This window comes from Alligator mississippiensis, chromosome 5, assembly GCF_030867095.1.
Source record: "Alligator mississippiensis isolate rAllMis1 chromosome 5, rAllMis1, whole genome shotgun sequence".
Taxonomy (NCBI): domain Eukaryota; kingdom Metazoa; phylum Chordata; order Crocodylia; family Alligatoridae; genus Alligator; species Alligator mississippiensis.
Genome location: NC_081828.1, coordinates 180,041,083 through 180,047,082, shown reverse-complemented (window position 1 = coordinate 180,047,082; position 6,000 = coordinate 180,041,083).

Below are 6,000 nucleotides of genomic sequence, written 5' to 3'. Positions count from 1 at the left end.
TGGACCTCAGGAGTTGTTGTCACTTAATTAAAATGACACACTGCATATCTACAATGGGGCACCTATAGTAAGCTGAGATAGCTAAGGACATGAAACAACTAAAATTAATAGCCTCCTAAGAGGTAATACCCTCAGTCTATGCAACTTCAGAGATTTTGTAAACATTGTCAGTTGTAGCTTGTAGCTTTTCAGTTGTTGATTATACGTGCATGATGCTATACATTATGTTAATACTGCTTGTTAATGGTAGTTATTGTTGCCTTGCGCTAAGAAAGGAACATTTGAGGAGCTGTATCTTTAAGAGGCTCTGGCATGAGTCTGTTGGAATTGGTTGCTGTGTTGTACAGATACTCATGTTAGGCAATGCTGATTATCTGTTATAATTATGCAGACCTATGCCAGATTCCTTGGCTCTGCCACATATTTGAACAGCAGTTCCTGTGCCAGGGAGCATGTAAGTAAGCAAACAACGCTACGGATCCCACAGAAATGTAGCGCCAAAGGGACCAGAAGGACCCTGTAATGAGCTTCTACAGAGCCACAACTGTGTTAACCTGCCCATCTTAGGGTTTGGCATTGGGGGTTGCGCATAGGAGGAGATGGGATTTTGAGAGATTTCACTTTTAGAATGTACGTTTTACAAGTGTGTACTTTTAATCACTAACACAGAAAATTATCAAAATCAAACAATGTTTGCAAAAGGTCAGTGGTTTTAAAAATGCTGGATCAAGAGTTTGTTTCCAAAAACTACATTGTTTTTTTCATGTCATTTTACTTTTGCAATTTTTTAAACAAATGTTTAGATCTTAGTGAAGCCAGAGGCAAAATTGCTTTTTCCAGGGCTTTGCCCTTATCCAGGATTAACAATTATAAAGTGTCTACTTACCCTGTTATGTGACTTTTTAATAATTGGGAGATCTTCAATGTTATTTTTAATAACTGCAGCCTACATTTTAACACACAATAGTTGTAACACGGAAAGGCCATTGTGATATTCAGGTTGCATAAAATAAAAGCCAAGGAAATCTAAAGTTCCAATAGGTATTTTAGCATGGATACATTATCTCAGTCATATCTTCTAGCCCCATTTTTCTTGTTAAAGTCCAGTAGTAATGTATCTGTTTAAAAGTCCAAATTATTAATAAAAAAGTCAGATTCAGGAGGCACCCAACTGAAGCACAGGCCTAAATCTAGGCCTCAGCATGGCATGGCAAGCCCCAAAGGGTTCTAAACAAAAAGTTTTTTACCAAACGGCTTGGTACATGCCCTGCCACTCATGGTAGCTTCTATGTGTCATGGGGGGGGAAAAAAAGCATCTTCTTCCATGCCCATGCCCCTGTGTAAGGGGTGGGGGGCGGAGCACAAGGCAGGTCTCTGGACCAACAACCAGGCTTGAACTTACAACTTTCTGGCTTTGTACCCAGCAAGCAAATCCCTAAGCCAGGGTAACAGTAGAAACTTTCTCCAGTCCCTGCCTACACCAGGAACATACTCACATGCAGACATTTGCCCAACAGCAGCCCACACTTAAAAAAAAAAAAAAAAAAAAGCCCAAAAAACATTCAAACCCTTGATGGACAGCCCTGTCCCCTGCAATAAGAGGCCAGAGGCAGCCACAAACATCCCCCTTTTCCTTGCCTGCATCATGCATAGCCCCAGAGACACAACAAAAGCCTTCAAGGCTGCTGGCTTCTTCATGCTCAGGCCTCAACTGTCTTGGCTGCCTCAAAATTCAAAAAGAACAAAAAAAAGCCATTGTGGCCCCACCATCTTTCTCATAAGTGACACTTTGGGAGGGCTGGGGGGGGGGGTATGTGCCCCCCCTGAGTTTGACCCTCACCAGCCAGGGAGTGGGGAGTGCCAGACGGTGCCCCCCCAAAGTGCTGGTGGTGCTTCCAGTTTTGCTGAAGGCACTTCTGGTTTTGCTGCTGGTGCTTCTGGGGTCAACCCTCCCTTCCCCGCCAGTCAGTGATTGGTAGCTTGTGCCCCCCCAACCCCTGCCCAGAGTCAGGGGGCACTAGTAACCCACGCTTGAGATGAAATCACTTCATGCACAAAGGGATACTAAGGAATGATTAGCAAGGATGATTTTTGTCCTCACACTTGAAGAAGAATGTGAACAGTATAGAAAGAGTCTAGCACAGAGCAACAAAAATGATTATGGGCCTGCAAGGCAAGATGTATAAGAAAAGGCTGAAAGAACTAGGGTTATTTAGTCTGGAGAAGAGAAGACTGAAAGATAATTTAAATAACGAAAGGGCAATTTTGTAGAGGATGGAGATGGACTATTCTCTGTGGCCATAGGGGCAGAACTAAGAACAATGACCTGAAGCATCAACAGGGGAAATTTAGGTTTGATATTAGGAGGAATTTTCTGACTATGAGGGTGGTCAAGCATTGAAATAAGGTGCCTAGAGAAAATGTACAATCTCCATCTTTGGAGTTTTCAAGAGTGGGTTAGACAGGTGCTTGGCTGAGACAGTTTAATCAGGGATGACCCTGCTGTGAACAGGGTGCTAGACTAGATGACTTTGTGAGGTCCCTTCCAGCCCTACTTTTCTATGATCTCATGATCCTACATGATGGGTTTAAAAATTAGGCAGCAAAGTAGTTAGAAAAATTGTCTTGTTTACTCTGTTGATAAAATTTACATTCAAGCTTCTTTAGAATTCATGGAATCCTACAACAAGTGGCAACTTGGCCATATCGCTAGAAAAGAGTATAAGAGTATCACACAAGCATGAAAGGAGAAAATCAAGAACATCAAGATACAATTTGAGCTGCAACTATCAAGGGATATAAAAGGCAATAAAATAGGATTCTACAAGTATGTAAAAAGTAAGAGGAAGATTAAGAAAAATGTAGGCCCCCTTACTGAATGCAGAAGGCAATCTAGTAATGGATGATGCAGAGAAGGATGAAGTATTTAATGCCTTTTTCACTTCAGTCTTCATGAAGTCAGCCACCAGATGAGAAGCACAGCTGGCAACAAGGACAGGGAAAAGGATAAGCAATGTAGAGTAGTGAAAGAATGGATTATTTAGAGATTACTTAGAGAAATTTAGGGATTACTTAGAGAAACTGGATGGTTTCATGTCAGTAGGTCTGGACCCAATGCTCCCTAGAGTACTTAAGGAATTGCCTGAGGTAACTTCAGAGCCATTGCCTTTTGACAAATTGTGGAGGTCAGATGAGATCCTGGATGGTTGGAAAAGGGTACATATACTGCCCATCTTTTAGCAAGGAAAAAAGGAACATCCAAGGAATTACAGATCAGCCAGTCTGACCTTGACACCTGGAAAGATCAGGGAACAGGTCATCAAGGAGTCTATTTCAAAGCACCTGGAGGAAGAGAAGATGATCAGAAACAGCAGCATGAATTCATCAAAAGAAAGTCATGTCTGAGTGTGAAGGGAGAAGTGCTGATCATGGAGGAGATCCCAGGGATTACGATCACCTCACACTTACCTCAGGTGAGAGAAGGAACACAGCTGGAGCACCTCCCTGTGTTTTCACAATGAATGCTCTGTCCAGATTGGCAGCAAGGGAGCCTAGAGCAGTACTTCCAGCCCTGGAGAGGGCCAGCTGGGGAGAGACTGCAGCATCAAGAATGGAAAAATGATGGAGGACTCTCCTGTTTGCACCAGCCTGAAGTTAACTGCAGGAGAGAGGCACACAGCAACAGGCACAAATGGTTGAAGGACTACTAATGAGCATGGGGATTACTGACACAACACCAAAGTCATTTTCCCAGAGAAGGATTGAAGCCCTAGGCTGAAGTAGGTACTCAAGGAGATGGATGGTGTGTGGCATGGGAGCTTCAGCCTTTCATGAGAGGGGCAATAGAGCTAGCTGGTGTGAGTTCATTTTTTAAAAATTGATTTCTGTTTCAAGACTACTAAATGAATTGATAGAGGGGTATCAACCTGCATGAATAAGTGGACTTAAATTGATTTTTTGGGACTGCTTGATGGATTGATAGAGGGGGATCAACCCCTAATGTGTGTGTAGACTTAAGTTGATTTTTCTGTTTGGGACTGCTAAGGAATTGATACAGGGGATAAGCCCTGAATGAAGGAAGGGACTTCAGCTGATGCAGTTTCTGAGATGGTTAGAGAATTAAGTGAATTGATTTAAATTGATTTACTTTTGAAAGTTGTTAATCAGTTAATGGAAGGGAATGAACTCTGAATGAGCTGTGGACCAAATAGGATTGACCTGCTGATTGATTTCTACTGAATCAATTAGAAGGGCCTAACCAGGATCCTAGCAGTAATTACAGCACGTTGGAGCAGACTTGATTAATCCAGCAACCTCCAGAATCTTGTGTATCAGTGTCACTGCACTTAAAAATGGGGGTTGGGATGCTTGAACTAAAGCTCATCAAAGAAGCACCCCCACTGCCAGTTTTAAGTGTAGGGACGCTGATACATGAGATGCTGTGGTGCTTTAATTAGAGAGGCTCTACTTAGTAACTGATGAGCTGTGGTGGGCTTTGTGAATCCCAGAGTAAAAAAAAGAGCCAGCCAGACTTCAGGGGAGGAACAGAGAAATGTCACTTAGGATCCAGACAGCTAACCATTTCTGGCTCTACCCTCCTTAAGACTACAAGAATAGTGATTGTGGGGACACAGTTTAGGTAGCGAAGCTGAGGCAGGAGGAGCTCTTAGGTATTGGACTATAATTGGACAGCTCCCAGGCAAAAACTATAGTGAAAGGATAAGACAAGGGTGATTTGACTGCAGAGGTGACAAGGGTGATTTGGCTGAACAGAAGGATAGAAACATGGGCTGGGAGAATTAATAAGATATTGATTCTGGAGGACAGAGAAGAAAGTGACCATGTGCTGAGGGTTGAGTGACCTGCTTGTCTGACCCTCATTGCTGAGCAGGACTCTGGAGCAGAGTGTGCCTGAGTCCCCTTACATCAATTTCCTCTTCTCCCCCCCCCCCAACACTTTTTTTTTATTATTTAGAGGAGATAAAAGTGCTGTTAAACAGTGGAACATGTCACAGTGATGAGGCAGTCAGTGCAACCTACTGGTTAGAACACTGGACAGGGACTCTGGAGACCTGGGTTTTGTGCCTTACTTGGTCACTGGCCTGCTGGGTGAGCTTAAGCCAATCACTTCATTTCTATATGTTTCCATTTCTTCATCTGTAAAATAGGGATAATGATGCTGCTGTCCTTTATGAAGTGAACACTGGAGTATTGTTGTAGCCACAATGGTCCAGGAAATGTCTGAGAAGCAAAGATTTCTGTGATTTGTTGGATCAGCTGTAGAGTTCATAGAGCTGTTGAACAAGCTATTGGGCATCAAGTGCCATTCCTTTGTAAAGTGCTTTTAGATCTCCTGGGTGAAAAGTGCTCCCTAAGCTGTAGGTATTAGCATGAAATATTAATTACTTGTAACACTAAGAATTACGGGGTTAAGGTTTAATTTGTATTCTAGGCTATAACTTCCAACAATGCATGTTTCAATTGTGATCATGTAACACATTTAAAAATGCTGAAAACATACACTTTTTCCTTGAGCTCTAAACTGAAGAAAAGCCAAAGTAATCTAAACCAAGTTTAGTAAAGTTAGAAGGATTTCTGGGGTGAAATTTTCATACCAAGGAACATCCTGGAAAGTAGCTTTTAATATTTTACAAACTCTTGAAAATATTAGCTTTCCCTCAAATCCTTTCTTGCAAAGTTTGGTGTAAAAAAAACAAATGCTCACTTACTTGCCTGGAGGGCAATGTTGTGTTCGTTAGGCTAGAATGTTGGATGCCTTCTTGAGTCTTGTAAATGGGCTTGTATTTGAATGAATATGAATTTGTGTGTGATGTATTGTAGCTAATATCTTCCTTGGGTGAAAAGATACTTGCCTGTGGTGATCATTAATCCCTGTGTGTGAAAAGACCATATAGCTAGCAATTTTTAAACATGGTGTTCTCACTAACAGGGTCTGAATATGGGACCTGGAAAGACAGAAGCTATATGTTAATGTAATGA